This window comes from Monodelphis domestica, chromosome 5 (assembly GCF_027887165.1).
Source record: "Monodelphis domestica isolate mMonDom1 chromosome 5, mMonDom1.pri, whole genome shotgun sequence".
NCBI classification, from domain to species: Eukaryota; Metazoa; Chordata; class Mammalia; order Didelphimorphia; family Didelphidae; genus Monodelphis; species Monodelphis domestica.
The window spans coordinates 143,001,228-143,021,562 of record NC_077231.1 but is presented as its reverse complement, the minus strand read 5'-3'; the positions used below and the strand labels follow the sequence as shown (position 1 = coordinate 143,021,562).

The window sequence follows — 20,335 nt, the reverse complement described above, 5'->3', positions numbered from 1 at the left end:
ATTTTGGAGAATCGTATTATTTAATTTCCAATTAATTTTTTATTTGCTGCTCCATGTACCATTATGGATCATTATTTTTATTGCCTTTTAATCTGAAAAAGGTTGAATTTATTATTTCTGCTTTTCTGTATTTGTCTGCCATGTTTTTAATGACCTAGTACATGGTCAGTCTTTGTGAATGTACCATGTGCTGCTGAAAAGAAGGTTTATTCATTTTTGTCCCTATTTTTCTCCATATATCTATTAAATCTAATTTTTCTAAGATTTCATTGACATCATTTACCTTTTTCTTATTTGTTTTTGATTTGACTTATGGAAATTTGATAGTGGTAGGTTCAGGTCTCCACTAGTATAGTTTTACTATCTATTTCCTCCTTGAACTCCACTAGTTTCTCCTTTAGAAATTTGGATGCTATACCATTTGGTGCATACATGTTAATTAGTAATATTTCCTCATTATCTATACTCCCTTTTATCAGGATGTAGTTACCTTCCCTATCCCTTTTAGTCTGGTCTATTTTTATTTTGGCTTTGTCAGATATCATGATTGCAACTCTTGCCTTCTTTCTGTCAGTCGAGGCTCAATAGGTTTTGCTCCAACCTTTGATTTTAACTTTGTGAGTATCAACCCACATCAGTTGTGTTTCCTGTAGACAACATATGGTAGGATTTTGGATTCTAATCCATTCTCCTATTTGTTTTTGTCTATGGGTGAGTTCTTCCCATTCACCTTCAAAGTTATGATTGTCACTTATGCATTCCCCAGCATTTTGATATCCTCTCCTCGGTCTCTTCTTTCTTCTTTTGCTATATCCTTTTAAACCAGTGGTTTACTTCTAATCAATCCCCCTAATCCCCTCCCTTGATATGTTTCCCTTTCTGGACCCTCACTTTTTGTTCCCCACTTGTTTTTTATGGAATGTTATGTTCCCTCCCCCCCTCTTTCCCTTACTTTTTGTATTTCCTGTTCCCCAAACCCTTTAATTTTCCCTTCTTACTTTCCCTGTAGGATAAGATAGGATTCAAGACCCCAATGGATCTAGATGCTCTTCCATTTCAGAATTGTTTTCACTGAGAGTAAGGTTTAAGTATTACCTATTAGCACTTTCTTCCTTTCCTCCTTATAAGAGTATTCTTCCCCTCCCTTTCCCATGTATTTCTTTGTGTGATAAAATTATCCTATTTCTTTTATTTCTTCAAGTATCTCTTGGTGCCATCTTTGATTCCCCCCTCCCTTTTCCTTTTTTTTTTTTGTATATCATCTTCTAGCACTTATTCCCCCAATCTCCTCCTGTGAATGATTCTTCTAATTACTATAATAGTGAATATAATTTTTGAGAGGTAAAAATAACATTTCCCCCATATATTAACATATATAATATAATATAATTATAGCCCATAAAGAAGAAAGTTTGCATAAAAAAACATTTTCCCCTTTTCACTTTCTATCTTATTTACTTTTTCATGTTTCTCTTGACTTTTTTGTTTGGATATCAAACTTTCCACTTAGTTCTGGTCTTTTCTTTACAAATACTTAGAAATCTTCTATTTTCTTGAATGCCCATATTTTACCCTGTAAGTATATAGTCAGTTTTGATGTATAGGTGATCCTTGGTTGAAGACCCAATTCTCTTGCCTTTCTGAATATCATGTTCCAAGCCTTGTGGTCCTTTACTGTAGAAGTTCCCAGGTCTTGTGTGATCCTAATTGGTGCTCCTTGGTATTTGAGTTGTCTCTTTTTTGCTTCTTGTAGAATTTTCTCTTTAGCTTGAAAGCTCTTGAACTTGGCAATTACATTCCTAGGAATTGTCTTTTGAGGATTTAGTGTAAAGGGTGTTCTATGAACTCTTTCAATATCTATTTTTCCCCCTTGTTCAAGAACATCAGGGCAGCTTTCTTGGATGATTTCTTGTAGTATGATGTCAAGATTTCTATTTATTTCTGGATTTTCAGGTAGACCAATGTTTCTCATATTTTATCTCCTTGATCTGTTTTCCTGATATGTCATCTTGTCAGTGAAATATTTTATGTTTTCTTCTATTTTGTCAGTCTTTTGACTTTGCTTTTTTAATTATTGCTGTTTTGCAAGATCATTGTCTTCCATTTGCCTAATTCTGGTCTTTAAGGACTGATTTTCTACTCTAATCTTTTGATTTTCCTTTTTGGTTTGGTCTCTCCTGCTTTTCATGGCTTCCAGCTATTTCTTCAATTGGGAGTTCTTGTCCTTTAAATTGCTATTTTCTCTTTGAATTGTTTCCCACTTTTCTTGCCAGAAGGCTTCCATCTATTTGATAAACTCAAATTTAAATTCTTCAAGAGTTTGTGGACAATTTCTATTTTGGGGGGAAGGTTTTAGGTTTATTTGAATTTCCTCCTGTATTTCCTCTGTAACATGGGCTTTTCCTCCATAAAAAGTTTTCCAGGATCAACACCTTCTTCCTGTTTTTCTTGGAGGGAGGTTGTGCTCCTGGGCATAATTTACCATCACTGTGGAGATTTTTTCTTCCCTTTTTAGTCAGAAATCATAGTGAGATGGGCAGGCTCTCTGTGTGTGGAGCTAAGGAGCAAGGATTTTGCCTGAGGCAAACTCTCAAATCTCCACAGCTTCTGCTGTTTGCTGCCCTTCTCTGTGCTATTTTCCCGCAAGTGCCCATGGTCTGCTCTCTTCAGCCTGCTGGGTTTTCTGGTGTTGCTTCTCTCAGGGGTATGTGTTTGGTGGTCTTAATCAGCTCCCAAGGAACTAGAGGTGCCCATTACTCACTGTAGAGGTGCCCCTTGCTCACTGGTTCTGGCACGTGCTGGCTCTGACTCTGGCTCTGTAGGTGGGGTGGAGGAGGGTAGATCAGTTTAGTTTTGGTGGGAGCTTTTTTACCTTCTTATAGTGTGGAAATGCCTAAATCACATGTACCTTCAATGCTATACCCTACTGTAGAGTCCCTTCATTCTCATGAATTTGGTTTCTTTGATCTTTTGAGGTTGTATATATCAGTGGGTGCTGAGGAGAGGACAAGTCTTGCATCTATATTGCTGTCATGTTTGTCTTAATTGTTTTTTTAAACCCTTACCTTCCATCTTGGAATCAATACTTTGTATTGGTTCCAAGGCAGAAGAGTGGTAAGGGCTAGGTAATAGGGGTCAAATAACTTGGCCAGGGTCACACAGCTGGGAAGTGTCTGAGGCCAGATTTGAATCTAGAACCTCCCATCTCTAGACCTGGCTCTCAATCCACTGAGCTACCCAGCTTCCCCCTCTTAATTGTTTTTTGAAGCCTTTTTTGAGCTCTTCCAGAATCCATGTCCAATTTATATTGTTCTTTTGGACTTTGTGTGTGCTTCCTTTGCTTTCATTGTTCCCTTCTGTGCTTATACATTGCTCTTGTCTCCATAAAAATTATTTAGAGTTAGGTCCTTTTTTTGTTGTTTGCTCATTTTTCCTATCTAATTATAGGTGGGTTTGGAAGGATGATGTGATGGTTTGTGTACTGAGAGCTCTCAGAGCCCCCTCCAGATGCTGATTCAATTGACCCTTGAGATGCTGATAGGTTAAAGACATGTCTCATGCTTAATTATAAGTTTTTGATCTCACTCTGATCTTGATAAGGTCAAGGGCTGATCAAATTCTAGCCCCAGGCTTATGCTCAAGCTTTTGGTCTCCCTCTGTATTTTATATAATCCAGCACACCTCTGATTGCCCTGTTTTGGAGTTCTACTCTGAGCCTTAGGCAAAAAGATCATTACTTTGTACTTAGCACTATCAACCACCTCAAATTGTGTACTATGTCCTTTTCCCCAAGGCCAGACTAGGATTCCTGGCTTCATTCTGAGCCCACACAAATTAGTCCACTTCATCCCAGACTGCTCTGGGATAAGACTCTGGACTTCTCAATAGGTTTGAAATTCCAAGGGGTGTGGGTTTGCTCAGAACACTATTTGCCCACACAGGATCTCAGGATCTAGATGTTGGCTTGGGATTAGGTTTTAGATTCTGGGATGGCAGATGTGGTGTGGAGGGGCATAAATTTCTTTTGGCTTGCTTTTCCTTTTTTTGCTACAGCCTCTTGCTGGCTCTGCTCTCCTCTCACCCTAGTGACCCAGATGTTCTCTGCCTACCTTTTGGGTTTTTCTTTCCTTGATATTTTTTCCCTCTATCTCCTTGTTGGTTCTTTCACTACTGTATTCTATTTGTAGTGATAAAATAATCTTTCTTTGAGAGGATTCTCATTATGGCACAGAGTTGCTCTAGATTACTCCGCCATCTTCTGTAATGATTTTTTAAGTGAAAAAAGATCTATTTGTACAAAAATATTTATAACAGCTCCTTTTGTGGTAGCAAGGAATTGAAAACTGAGGGGATGCCCATCAATTAGGGAAAGGCTGACAAGCTATGATATGTGATTGTAATGAAATACTACTATGCCCTAAGAAATGATAAACAAAATTATTTCAGAAAAACCTGGTAAGATTTCTATGAACTTATGCAAACTGAATTAAGCAGAACCAGGAGAACATCATACACAATAAAAACAATATATTTATAATTATCAACTATGAATAACTTAGATATCATTAGCAATACAATGATCCAAGACAACTCCAAAGGATGTATGATGAAATCTACCACCTAAATGCATATCAAAGCATACCATTTTTCACTTTGTTTTCTTCATAAATTATTTCTTTTATGTTTGATATGTGTCTTCTTTCATAACATGAAAAATAACATGTGTCTTTCATGATAGCACATTGATAGCCTATATCAAAATGCTTACCATCTCAAGAAGGGAGGAGTGAAGAAAGATCATTTGGATTACAGAATGTCAGAAAACAAAAGTTAAAAATGGTTTCTACAAGTATTGGGGGGAAATGCAATAATATATTAATGGAGAAATAAAGAGTACAGCCAGAGACATGGATTCTTTTGTCTATGCCGCAATAGAGAATCTTGAGTGAATGAATGAATGGATAAATGATGCATTTATCAAAAACTCCCCATGTGCAAAGCACTAAGGGTACATATAGAAAATAAGATTCACCTTGCTCTCATGGAGTTTATGTTCTAATGGGGGAAATGACACATCTGCAAGGTTTCAGCAGGAAGTCAGCTAAAATTGTCTCATGATGTTCAGTAAAGCAGCATTTAATGTCTTTTATTTATTGTCATTTTTACTGATAAAACCATTTTAAATTCTGACCACTAATTCATATTCCCCATCATGAGGTGTGTTATCACTATTTCTTGGCCTTCCGCATCTTAAAGTTGAACATAATGAACTTTTCAAGCTTTTCTTGAAGGGAAAGACTTCTTATGCCTTTTTACTATGTATGTGCAGGGCAAAGAGTTCCAAAGAAACTATTTGGGGAGCCCCTAGTCATTTGAAATGCATATTGCTCCAGTCATAGGAAAATATTCATCTAAAACAATAGGAAAGAAAGGCTAAAGATATGGAAAAGAATAAGGTGAAACGAAACTTATGATTCTCTCTTTTAAAAAATCAAGGACATACACCTATGTCAGTTCCAGAGTCTTTATTGAGAACAGAATAGGATATTGCCTTTTGTAAAAATAGCTCATTTGAGGTAATGGTATTTATCAAATATGCATATAGATTTCCACATTTTAATGGATGTCTAGAATGAATCATTTTCCATCATTACTCTGAGTTTTGTCACATATTCTCCATCCTCCTCCTCTTTGTTCTTGTTGTTCTGGTTCTTCTGCTTGTTCTTGTTCATCTTGTTCTTGTTTTCACTCTCCTCCTACTTCTCCTCCTCCTCTTCCTTCTGCATGAGAATATTTCTTAGGGGAGCTGACAAAATTTTGTCAGGAAGATTTTTTTTAGGCAGAAGGACTTTTCAGAAAATTAAAACAGTTATGGAAGCTATGCAGAGTCAGCAGATGTGAACCATATGATCAATAAGCTTGGCTTTGACTTAAGAATATTCATCTTTCTTTCTATCCTGACACATTTGTGATGAGGCAGTGCCAAGACAAATACAAGCAAAGCTATAGCCTGGAAGTTTTTTAAACATATTATTGGAATTCTCAGAAGTATCATTTTTAACTTAAAGTAAACATTGGCATGCAAACCCAACAGCCTGCGTAATCCGGTCTTGAAGTGAAACTTTATTTGTTATGGGGATTTGCTCAGGGAAGGGAAATAGAAGAAAAAACTTTTTTTCTACTACAAAGAGAAAATAGGTCTTTCTGCAACACTGCAGACATTATGTGGGTTCATGTAAGTGACACTGTCTAAAGCTGCCTTAACAGTTTGCAACTAAAGATTGAGTTAATTGTTTTCTGAAAGTGTTCAATTGGCATGGTCCTAGGGAAATCATTCTCTTCTTTTTTAAAATAGAATCATGGAAAATATATTTTATTTTTGAATAAATTCCTATCCATACTTTCATGTTTATATTCCTTACTTTTCTCACTGTATCCCTGTATTTACTCTATCCTAAAAAGACATTGATCATAATAAAAGATTAAAAAACAGGAAGAAAAAATTCAGAAACCACAATATTTATCTATTTTGTGCAGTATTTCACATCTATGTACGCCAAACCTCCAAAAAAAAGAAAAAAGCCTGGGGAGAGAGGTCTTTGTACATCTTTTGTATGTGTGTGCCAAACAGCATCGTTAAAATTTAGCAGCATTCAGTATTGTTTATTTTGTTGCTTTTCTTTCCATCAACCCCTATTAAAGTCAATAGTAGCACCATAATAGCACAATTGTGCATATTCCTTTTCTGGTTCAACTTGCTTCTTTAATTTTGAATAAGAATGTCTTTCAGGACTTTTCTATCTTCAACATATTCATTCTTTCTCACTGTACAATAATATACCACTTTCATTCATCTACCACATCATGTTTAGTTATTCCCAACCAGATGTTCACCTACTTTGCTTCTGGTTATTTGTTACTACAAATGTGCTGCTACAATTTTTGTAGATTAGGCAAATCTTCTTTTTTTTCCACTGTCATCTTTGAGACATAAACCAGGAAACTTCTGAGTCAAAAAGGATGAACATAGGGCCACTCTCTTTGCATAATCACAAATTGGTTGGACCAATTCACAACTACACTAACAATGCATGAATTTTTATCTTTCCACAACTCCTTTATCATTAACTATTTTTTAAGTTTTTGTCATCATTTCACATTTGATTCATGCAAAGTAAAACCTTAGGTGGGTTTTGATTGACATTTATCATATGAGTGATTTGAAGCACTTTCATATTATTAATACTAGCCAAATTACTTAACCTATTTCAGTCAGCCTCCTCATCCTTCACAGGGTCATTGTGAGTATCAAATAATATAATGTGTATAAAGTACTTTACAAGCCTTAATGTGCCATTTAAATATGAGTTATAAAATACTTGGGGAAATGTGTTGTCATTAATCTATATTCTGTGGACATTCAGTGCTGTCCATTTCTTTGTTTTGTTTGTTTATTTGTTTGTTTCTTTTTTGCCAATTCTGTTCTCCATTTCTAAATGGTAGCTAGTTTCTGAATAAAGTTAAAAATAAAAAGAAATGCATCCTCTCTTTTAGGAACTACATAGGTTTTTTTAAATGATGCTCCCTTGTTGATGTTCCAAAGTGGCACTACAGAAACATGAAATCAAAGAAGCAATGGTCCAAAATTTCTCATAAGATGTCCTTAATGGGAAAATACTAGATTGCCATGTTCTTTAGAAAAATGAATAAAACATTTCATCTTTTGATTGAAAATAATGAATCTTAAGGATTCCACATAAGGCAATAAAGATCATGTGTTTAAGTTTCCCTTTCCATTCATAAGAGAAGTACTCATTTTTACAAATCAGTGATTAGCATGAATGAGAACTCCACTTACAGAAATTAATCCTTTTGGGTAAATCTAAGAGTAGAATTTTCCTCTATCTCTCATCAAAATTTTGTGACTAAATTGAAAAAAAGTACTATTCTAATGAAATGCCAATTTTTTAAAGAGCCATGTAGAATGTGAACAGTGTGATTGTTCATTTCTCATTAACTATAAGTCATATCTATATTCTGGGTAGTTTCCACATTAGCTAAGTTTGATCCAAGAAATACATTACTTAAACAAAGAATAGGGGTAGGGGGGAACATAAAATATTTGAAGCAAAGTTCTGATATCAAGTTCAATTTTTCCTATACTTAAAGTTTAAGTAAATAAGAGAATAAAATGGTGTTCCTTCCTTGTTTTTTAGAATGTTTTTGTTTTATCTTTAATTTCAATATTTGGTCAGAAGAAAAACAAAGCTGAAGCTTTTAAGACCTTTTACTAATGTGAAAGAATGTGAACTCCTTGAATTACAATGCAGATATATTTTTGAGTAGAAAATTTCCAATAAGTAATCTAGTGCCTTGCATATAGTAGGCACTTATTAGGTATTAATTGAATTTAATTTCAAAATTGTGCATTTTTCTTGATGTGGTATGTACTGTCTGTCTATATGTCACATGTTTTATAATCCCAGAAATTATAATCGCAAGTACTTAAATATGGTAGCTAGGTGGTTCACCAGATAAAACTCAAGCCTGGAGACAGGAAGGTCTGTGTTTGAATCTGACCTCAGATACTTCCTAACTGTGTGACAAGTCACTTAAACCCAATTGCTTAGCTCTTCATCCTTGCCTGCCTTGGAATCAATACTTCCCAGAGAGAAGATAAAGGTGAGGGAGAAAGAGGAGAAAGAGAAGAAGAAAAAAGGAAGAAAAGAGGAACAAGAAAAAGTAATTAATGCTTGGTGGTTGATTGATGTATTGATTTAGAGTTGCAATCTTTTGTTCCTAAGGGTTCAAAATGAGAAAGAATTTTAAATTCATAATCATTTTACTTTTAATTCATGTATCATTTAGTCAGACCTTTCAGAGTCAAATCAACATCTTTGTTTCCTTTGTCTGATTATTTTAGCATTTTTAGAAATGTGAACCAAGCATAATATTACATTCTTACATGTGAGCAACCAACTCTTATGTACTCTAAGTGTAGAGAAAATGAAACAGTAAAATGTAGCAGATAGAGATCTAGCCTAGTAGGGAAGGTGCCACTTCTAACAAATACTGGATGTAGGGCCAAGAATTCTAACTTCCCTTTTAAGAAGAGCTCAGCTTAGAATATCCTCCTTTTGTATCTGGTTGAACTTCTTTATCCATCATTCTTCTTATTAAATATCTCTCCTCATTCCTTGTCAAAGCTTCCCACTCCAAAAAAAAAATTTTTTTTAAAGGCCATGCCTTTTCAGATTCTTTTAGTTTGTTGTTTTTCTCCAATACATTGTAAGCTCTGAAATGGCAACTACTTTCACCTTTTAGTATTTGTATCGCCAGCACAGTAACTGGCACATATAAAAATAAATGTTTATTGACTATTACTATTGAGTAATCAGGATTGAGTAAGTCTCATGACATTTTACTGCTCTTACATCATTTTCAAAAACCAAAGGTTATAAAAAGGTGCCTCTATGCATTGTTAGAGGAAGTTCCTTCCTAAGATCTACCTATACCAAAGAAATCTATAGTCCAGTTAAAAAAAAGTTCAAGCATGATGTGGACAATGGATTGAGACTGCTTCCCGAGGAACAGTCTAATTAAATATGACCAGGCCTTTCATGAGTAGATTAGTTATTTGGTGATAAATATTTTGCTCAAAGAAACCTATGAAACAAGTAAAAACATAAAAGGGTTCAAATCCCACTAAGTGAAGTAAATGTTGCTCAAAATGTAGTCTCCCCTGTTTTTCTGTCTCTAGTATTCAATATATTGAGAGCAAACCATGACCAAAGGTTCCATATTCTCAAAGCATTTGATCATTCCCAAGATATGACTGTTATAATAAACAATATAAGCAAATAAAAAATATAAACAAATAAACAATAAAAGTTCCTTTGTCACTAATCTATCATATAGAGCATGAGTCATCTTCTGGAAATGGTGATACTCCATAGCACTTATACTCATTCATAATGTGATAAAAATTTAGCCTGATAACTGAGCTTTGTTCTAGATATTATGTAATTTTTAAAGGCCTTGTATTATTTCAATTGATGTTAAGTTAATGAGGAAATCACCAAAAGTATAGATATAATGTACAGTTAATAAGAAATGAAAAATAAGACTTCACATTATAATTAGCTTTGCATTTTTATTTTTCCCTATTTAGTCCCTTCTACTCCAGTAGTAACAGCAGTAGTATGACAGAAAAGGAGGCAGAGCATATTGAGTAACTTGACTTTTTTACTAAATGTGAGGTACTTGTTCAAGTACCAACAAATATTTGGAAGACATGAACAGGAGTTTCATATGGTAAAGTTTGGATGAGTTATAATCAACATGACTAAGGGAAGTTGGTGGAGTCACAGATCCATTGGCATATGAAAATGTACTGGTTCAGAAAAATGATTCAGACAACTAGGTGGCTTTTTACATGATTTTCCTATGCCTTCAACATCAAAAAAACAGAGTGAGACTGTTCTCCAAAAAGAATTCACAAAGTCACACCATATCCTTCTAGCACAATGTTTCTATTACAAATATAAGATATAATAAATCTATGAATTATACCTATATTGTGCATATCTTTGATCTCCATTCAACCCCTTTGCCTCATTCTCAGGTAGCAATCCAATAATATACACATCATGGAGATAAAAAGTCATTATCCTCCTTGTACACAGTAATTGGACTACCCAGATATGGATACTCTTGAAGAAAGAGAAAACATTTTATCTGGAGATGTAGAGAGGTTGCATTTGTAAAAGGATTTAAAGGAAGAGTGCATGAGTCATTGAAAGATTCTGAACGACAGAGTTTGAGGAACACATTTCAAGAATAGAAAATGGCCCGAGTTGATATGAGGAAACGGTCTATATCATATTGAGTTTAAGGAATAGCTAGAAGCTTATTTTGTCTGGAAAATCATGAGTATGCTATTTAACCACTAAGTTTCACTTTATTTGTAAAATAAGGAGAATAGTACCTATTGGATAGTTGAAAAAATCAAGTATGGTAAAAACTTCACACATCTTAAGGTCAAATATAAATGGCATAGATGCTATTGCTTTATCCTATAAGACAATGGAGAGGCAGTGGGTGCATTTTTTATACTTTATAATCAAAAGAGTGACATATGATCACACTTATGGAAAAGAAAGATGGTTGTGGTACAAGTTTTACATATGGATTAAAGGAGATCAGAGGCAAGAAGAATAGTCAGGAGGCTATTATAATATCAAGGTTAGATATGACAGATTTGAATTAGAGAACAAGTAAAGTGAGATCATCGTCATGATTTTAAATTTTGTCAAGAATTACATATATATATATAGTCGCATTTCAGTCTTACAACCACCTTGTAACATAGGGATGGCAAGTACAACATGGATTTTATAGATGATCTGAGAAAATGAGACTTACAAAGATTAAGTGACTTGGAGGCAGGATTTGAATCTAGTTTTCCTCAAATCCTGGTCTAACACCTAACCCTCTAGATAATAGAAGTGTGCTAGAGATAGAAATGACACAGCTTACCAATTAAATGAGAGGAATGAGAGAAAGGGAAGAGTTAAAGAGGAATCTGAAGGTTCAAGACTATGAGACTAAGGATCATGGTTTTACCATTGAGAGGAGATAAATTAGAAGAAATAATAATTCGGGTTTTTGGGCTTGGGAATGCATTAAGTTCAGTCTTGGATAAAAGAAGTTTGGATGGCTGGCTTGATATCTTGTTGGATTTTTAGGAATGTTTACTGTTATCCAGTGCATTACCTGGGATTCCTAGTATGGCATAAAGTACACATTTGATAAACGTATCTTCTCCACCCCTTCCAAATTATTGACACAATATTTAACAGAGCTATGTAGAGAACCTTTTGTTTAATAAATATCCTCTTCTGATAAGCACCAATCAGATATGACATTTCAACTAGTTATTAGTATGGATAATTATGTAATATTTATAATAGGATCAATGTTACTTTTTCTTGTTGATAATTTTATATGACACTTTGTAAGCTCCTCAATGGCAGAGAAAGACCTCATATAATCCCTGATTTAGAGGATAGTCTGAACAAATGCTTACTGACTGGTTGATTTGAAATCAACTTTATGAAATCAAAATGCACTGTCTTTAACCTTGCCAGAAAAAGAAAATAAAGTGATTTGGACATTATCTGTTATTAGCTAAAGAAACAGAGAATGCTTGGAATTTGGAAGTGATCTCACAAGTCATCTACTTAATCCATGATGGCTCCTATTAATGACCATATTCTGGCTGTAGAACCATAGCGAGGTTCTGTGGGATATCAATTTTCTCCAGATGCTTTCTTCTCACTTCAGTTGAAGAACTGAAGACAAGGAGCCCAGTGTAGAAACTGATGGTCAGAAGCTACACAAGGTACAATAGTGTGTATGCCAAGGTTGAGACTTCCTCCTCCTCTGCAACTGCTATAGCAACCAAAAGCAGCCTGCTGGTGGACCAGTCACAAAAAAATTGCCAGTGCCCTGCCTCAGTCAGCATCCACAGTGACTCCAGCATGGAGAAGGTGCTTGTGGATCTAAAGTGAATTTAGAATGAGAACAAATGGGACATTCAGGTGTCTCTGGATATTCCCAGCCTGAGCTGCAAGATCCACTCCAGAATAGGACTACTACCTGCACAATGCAGACAGTTATGTTTAAAGAACTATTGCCTGAAGAGAAAACAATAAAGGAAATCAAAATGACCAGTGGTGCCAAGATTATGTTGCTTAGATCTACAACTAATGATGTTTTAGCAGTGAATACAACCAAAAAGGAAGGATGGCAAGAAGAGAAAGCCGAATACAGTACGAAGGAGGTCATTTTGTAGGCAAAAGCAACACAAAATAATGTTAGATAGTGAGAAACCTGAAGACTTCTGTTAAGGGTACTTGGGAATGACTTCCAAAGTACCCTTATCAGGCATGTATATTAAGACAGAGGAAAAGGGAAGCTCACCTTTAAATTAGAACAAGACCAGTTATGGATTGGCACTAAAGTTCGAACTGAAAAATTACCACAAGCATCATTAAAAATGTGGTCAGCAAACCTATTGAAGGACATGAAGTCTACCACATGATGGAATTTCAGTTGGATCGCACCCAATCCTCTTACTTCTGGGTGTATTAGGTTCCAGTTCACTATGTGGACACAAACACTAAAAGACACTAAACTGGGAAAATAGCAGTATTTTTTAAAGTACTTTTATCTCTGTCACAAGAAATCAATCCAAAGTGAGGGATATTGCTGGGAGAGGTCTGCAAAATGCCCAGATTTCATAGTCTTACAAATTTTATTAAATCAAACCTGAGGAGATATTAACTAACACCAGAAGGGATATACTTTCACTATTAGTTTACTTTTAACTTAAAATTGCAAAATCTATTCCCTTCGGTCATATTTAAAGTGAATACAGTAGAAATCAATAAACTTGAATTTAAAACAAAATTACCATATTCTTTTCTAACTATCTGTAACCATTAGTTCAGCAATACATCATACAAGTTTGTGATTGATTGATATGTATTGTCCAAACCCATCTTTTCTTTTCTTTCTTTCTTTTATTTTCTTTCAAAAATCTGGACAGCATTTGCTTGCTTTCAGTCTTCTCACAATTCTCCCATTTAACCTGTTTTCTTAAGCCAGAATTTGGTACTAAAGTCAAATCAGAATTTTTTTTATTAGCCGAACATTAAATTTGCCTGCACTCAAAAACTTGAATTTATTTAAAACATCTGGAATTTCTCATCCTCTTTCTTGGCCTTTAATTTTCATGTTTGTACTATCCTTTTCAGGTTGATAAGAGAGAAGGCAGAAGTATAGTAAAATAGGAAGCACTACAGCTTTTGCTGAAGTAACATGTTGATCTGACATCAGCTGCCCCCATAAATGTATCTATCAAGTGAAGTCAATATGCATTCATTTAAAGCTTAAATACACTGGACGCCATACTAAGCACTGTTGGGAAAATGAAGGAGGAAAAACAATTTTGTCCTCAAGGAACTCACATTCTACTGGAAGAGACCACCCACAAATAAGTAGTTACAAACAAAATACAAATCAAGTAGATGTAAGGTAATCTCAAAGGGGAAGTCACTCAAAGTTATTTGGAAAGTACTTCAGCAAAAGCTAGAATTTGAGCTGTCCTGACAAAATCCAAAAAAAACTAAGGGGTTAAAAGTAAAGAGATTAAGAATTCTAGTCTGTTCAAAGGCAAATAAAAAATGAACTTCTTTATTTCTTCTTTTACTGAAGAAAGATGATTTCTCATCATTATGCATGTTACAATTCATTCTGGGTTTTAACATTACTCATTTATTTCTAATATTCTTTTTTACTATTTCTTCATTGTGAATGCTTTCAATATTTGTGTCACTTTAAAATCTGAGGCAATTAGGAGAAAGATTTTCTGTGTGGACACATTATTTATATTTGAGTTCCCATCTAGAAGAATTAGAGCCTTTCACCCCAATTCTGCTAAATTCATTTTTAGAATATCTTACCAGAGAATAAAATGAGAACAATTTTTTTCCTTTAACTTATTGACATATAAAGAGGTAAATATATATTGTAAGCATTTTCTTTATTTCTTCAGAATTTGGTTTTCATTTTTTTTAATCATATTGACTAATGGTTTATCTGGTTCTTTTTTAAAAGAGTTCAAAAAACAACTCTCACTTTTGTTAATTTATTTATTTTTGCTTTTAATTTTGTTAGTTCTTTGATTTTCAGAATTTCTATTTTTGTATTTGGATTTTTAATTTGTTGGTTTTCTAATTTTATATTTTCTTCATATGTTCTTCCACTTTTTTATTGATGTGTTGATATATTCAAATTTTCATACTGAGGAATGTTTTGACTTGAATCACAATCATTTTGTTTTTTATCTCTTTGTTGTAATTATCAGAGATAACATTTAATTTTTCTAAAATTCCAGACAGGTTTTTGAGTTCCCATCTCCTGACAGGTAATTAATTGATTTAATCAGTAGATGAGGCATTTATTTTTAGATATGGCCCATATGAGAATTAGTTTTCATTCAGTATACATATTTGCTTCCAGTGTTTTGTTTTTACTTGATGGGGCACAAGTTGTGAGAGATAAATTAAGTGTTTATTAATAAAACACATGCTAAAAATCTAAAAAATATCTTTTGAACCCTGACATGTCAATTATGAATTCTGAAAGTCATCTATTTCAGTAAAGGTCTATTCCTCCTCCTATTCCCCCATTCCTTATAAGATTATATTGAGTCTTAAGAAATATCATATTCCAAACTTCCCTTTCCTATAGTAGTTAGCAAGTCTTGATTGATACTGAATGTGGCTCTTTTTTGCGTTAACTTTTTCTTCTTGCCTTCTTGAATTTTTTTTAAATTTGTTTTGGTTATGATATTCTTAGCAATTTTTATTTTAAGGTTTGTTTGTTTTTTCCCTGATAATAGATTCAATAGATTTTTTTCTCAGATTGACCTCTTGTTCTAATAGACCTAAAAAACATACATATTTGAATGTATCTATACATATGCATATCTGTGTATAGATACACATATGTTATTATGTATGCTGTCAAATATCTGTTGTATGTGTGCATATATACATCTGCTTATATACATATACTATACATATGCTTTTATATTTGTCTGGAGTTTTCTACATAAATGAAATTATAGACCCAGCTCCAGATCTCATTATTATTATATAACATATAAATATGTTTGTAACAAAATATTAGATATTTTAAATGTTACTTAAATGTTAAGAAATAGAATTTAAATTATTTTTAAAACAAGGAAATGGGATAAAAGCAAAGAGGCAATCTAGAAAACTCATTCCTTCATTACCCCAGGTGTTAACAGTACCTTCTAGCTTAATTGGCTTGGGGTTTACTCATTTCCTGGGATCAATAATAAGGACAATAAATTAAACCCAACATAAATACTCGGTTTTCTTTAATCTTCAGGTATCTCAGGCAAGAGTCACACCTTGACATGATGAAATTTACCCAGCCAAAACCCCTCTGGTGTTTCTATTTAATAATCTAGCTATTTAGTAATAAAATTCATATTTGATTAATTGCCAGGGAAGGGCTCTGACAAGGTAGGCAGAATTTCTAATCCTCTCCTTTAATGCCAGAGGCCCTGACAATTGCCATCTATCCTGGCCTTGCCTTTCCTATACCAGAGATCTGCTTCTCTAGAAAATGACAATAGAAAGTGATCTTTAAAGGTTAGTCGTCGTCGTTGTCATCGTCGTCGTCGTCGTCGTCCTCCTCCTCCTCCTCCTCCTCATCATCATCACCATTCATCATCATCATCATCATTAGCTCAGTCATGTTTAATCTTCTGTGGATTATTGTACAGAGAGTTAAAACAAACTGCTTTTTGTAACTGAATGAAAGCATTGAGGATAAAATTCATTTTCTGTACATTCATCTAAAGCATCTTTGAAATATCTCTAGTAATGTACTTAGAATCTCTAGTAACATGCTTAGGAACTCTAGCACCTCTGGTGTGAGTGTTTGCTGAACCCTTTTCTGGTCTCACTACCTTTGATGTCCATTGTTTCACCCATCTCTCGCCTGTGACTCCAAGAAGCTAATCATGCTAGGGAACTACACCGCAGTAAAACTGCCTCAGCAGACTGGCTAAACCAGTTTGAGGGCAGCCAACAGGCCTCAGACCCATTGGTGAATTAGAAGGATATTTACTCCAAATATGTGAAGATATCTCCCTGGAAGAATTGGAGGGGATAAGAAAAAATTGTTCCAAAAGCCTTAAAGATGACTGAAGCAGGTGCTATATTTATAGAAACTATTTATTTGTTCAGACATAGAATGAGCCAAGGTTATCCACTTCATTCTAGGCCATCTCCAGTCAGCTGGACTTTGGTCTTGCGACTAGACTTCAATGACTTTAGAAGAGAGAATGAGGCTGATAACTTTGTACAACCCTTCTTCACTTAAATATATTTCATGCACAAGTCAAGATATCTCATCATGTCACTGATCTTCTTCAAAATATGAGGGCCAGAGGAACAAGAAGGAATAGACAAGATGATAGGATTTATTTGTACATTATATTTTTCCCACACAGTTTTGAGCATTGCTCAGTATCAATATTTTAAAACTTTTATCCAAAGATAATGAACATTTATTGTGGAAATATTTATTAAAATATTCTTCTCTTGGTTTATAAAATATAGAAAATTATATAATTCTAGCTACAATTCATGTCTTTCTAGAAATACGTAAGTGCTAAATTTTTGTAGCCTGGGTTGCACAGTCTCTTCTGTCTCTGAATAATTTTCATTGATCCATTTGTCTAAGCACTTGAAAGGGAAGATATCTGTAACTTCTGATAGTGGTAGGCTAACTTTGAAATGATGTTTTGAATCTCTTTGTTTTTATAAACACATTGGTATGATTCATTTTTGTTTGATGCTCTTCATCAATGAATTTCTGGTGGAGATTTTTGTGGATGTTGCTCTTAGATGGCCCTTTGATTCTTGTCTTACATACCACCTATATTTTGGCTCTCTCTGTAGTTACATCACTTTTTACCTTAATCAATAAATCTAGTGGTATGTATCTATGATCAGCCTTTACAAATCAGCATTGAAATGAAGTCAAATTGCTCAAGGAACATTTCCCTAATTTTTACCTGTTTGTCATTTATTCTAATAATGCTTATCAATTTTCTTCCTCCTATTGACAAGAAGTGTTATTTTTTCTATAACTGCCTTAGAGTGATGGCCTTACCTTTTGTTAACATTGTATAGGTTTCTGTTAGTAGCAGCCCTATGATTACTATGCTTACATCTTAAATAATAAATAATTTCCTTAGCAATATGCTTTATGAAAATATGGTAGCTTATAATATTTTGTCATAGATAATTAGAATTTGATCAACATGTTATACCATAATACTGAGAACATAGAAGGCACTCAATAAATACTTGGCTACTTGTCAATTATCCTTTTTTCATGACAAATTTATCCTTAGCTAGATTTAACCAATATGTACATTCTTGTCTGTGTTAATTACTTATAGTTATTTTCAATGGAAAAAAGTTCCTATCCATGCTTTGAACTTTAGCAAAGTTAGAGCTAAGTAAAACAGGCACTGTGAAGAAATTCAGCAATATAAGTCAAATTTTATTGGATGTGATTTCTCCCGCTGATAAATCAAATGCCCCTTTTCTTCTCCCATCTTCATCTACTCTATTCAATCTCCAAAATTCTTTTGCTTATTGATAAGCTAGACCATTCAAAGCTCCTAGTACTATACTTTTGATATAAATAGATGGAATCCAAACTTACTGAGCTAGCCAAAGCAACTAAATCCATTAATTTAGGGATAAATTAATATGGCAAAAAAGGAACAAAAAAGGGTGACAATACAAATTCTTCTTGGTTAAATGGCACCATAAGATGTTTTTTTGTGGGTGGGAGGGAAAAAGAATGAGCTCATTCTCTACCAAGGATTTAATCAGTGTGGGAACTCCCCAATCAAGGGACTCCATCTACCATTATAGATCAACATTTATTCTGTAATTTATTATCTTAGTTTACTGGGGGCCATGAGAGATCAAGTGTCTCTGGATAATGGGTCAGAGAGAGAATGTAAATTCATGAATTCTTGACTCTGAGACTGGCTTGTTATCCAATTATGGTGTCAGAGTGGCCCACAAAACCCTCAAGAGTAACCTGAAACTGAATAAAATGTAACTGGAAAATATTAATAAAATACAACAAAACATATATTGCTTTTTGGCATTGCTCTTGGGTTTTAACACTTTTTTGACACCATTTGGGATTTTCTTGGCCAAGATCTTGAAGTGGTTTGGCATTTCCTTCTCCAGCTCATTTTACAGATGAGGAAACAGAAGGAAACAGTTTTGCCCAGGGTCACATTGATAGAAAAAGTTTGAGGTCACATTAGAACTCAGGAAGATGAGTCTTCCTAACTCCAGGCTTGGCATTATATCCAATGCACCAACTACCTACAGGACAAAGATGACATTAAAATTTGAAACTAAGGCAATACATGGTCCATAGGAATCCTAGCTTATAGATTAGTTACCCTGTTCCTACTTGAATTTTAAATTATAGTACTATGTAATGTTGTGTCTGTGTAACCTTTGTTATTTGGGTTTAAATCTGTAACATGGACTTTACACCAGTTTTAAATATAGATTCAAAAACAATTAGGTCCACAAAAAAATCAGACTTCTTTTAGGCCAAAAAGTAGTGGCACATTATTAATTAACCTTCCCAATTTAAAGTACAAATGTCTCCTTCCCCATAAGTTATATATGTAATGATAGAGAGTAGAAAAAAGAACCATTTGGGAAAAGTGGAATGTTGAGAGCTCTAATGCATGAGGAAGTAATTGTAGTTGGAAACTGAACAAGGACTTCTGGGAAATTCTCCTGAGGAGGAGGTTTGGGTACTGAGACATTGAAGGGATGGAAGGAGGAGCTGTTTCTCTGGTCCTTTTCAAGACACCTGTAGAGATTTCTGTCACTGACAGAAACCATAACATCACTGGTTCCTGTGAACAAACCCAGTTCTCTGAAGGTTTTCATTCCATGAACCATTGAGATACTGGACTCAAATCAGTGAGCAGTGCTCTCTTCCCTTTTCTACCTCTCCCCTGCCTAAAATAAAACCTTGTACTTCAGTAATTACTTTTATTTAGAAAGAGATTTAGGGTGACCCACAACCCCTCTAACTTCTACCTTTCCTCCAATCAACAATTAAATCAAATATGCATTCAGATAGCAAATTCAATCTCATTTATTTACATCTAGGGAGTAAGCCCATTGGCAGACTCCATCTTGTTGCCAGTTTTCAAAAAAACACAAGGGGGAAGCTTGTGAGTGCCCCAAAGCAGCACATATCCTGATTGAGGTCCCACATAACTCTCCTTGCAGAGAAGACTTCCCTGCCACCCTTGAGGGCCAGATAGGCCATCAAGGGGCAAAACTTCACCAAGGGGAGATGTCCATATGTCCATTTTGTCTCCCTCAAGTAATTCAGGGACTCTGGGAGGGAGTAGTGATTTTCATCTCCCTTTTCCTCACTGCCTTCAACCTATATATATATATATATATATATATATATATATATATATAGAGAGAGAGAGAGAGAGAGAGAGAGAGAGAGAGAGAGAGAGTTTTTGCTGAGTGAATGATGTTAAAATGCTTATCATCTAAAGGGTTATTATACTCTAAAGCACCTGGAATTTTCATCACTAAGGAGTGAGAAGAAAATCATCTAGATATTGACAATCATAGCTCATTCTCCA

At 34.4% G+C, this 20,335-nt stretch overlaps 1 pseudogene; it reads left to right on the top strand.

The window, feature by feature from the left end:
* The first annotated feature begins 12,383 nt into the window (after positions 1–12,383).
* The window catches only part of LOC130454721 (ubiquitin domain-containing protein UBFD1-like), a 40,742-nt pseudogene continuing 32,790 nt past the window's right edge, over positions 12,384–20,335 (top strand).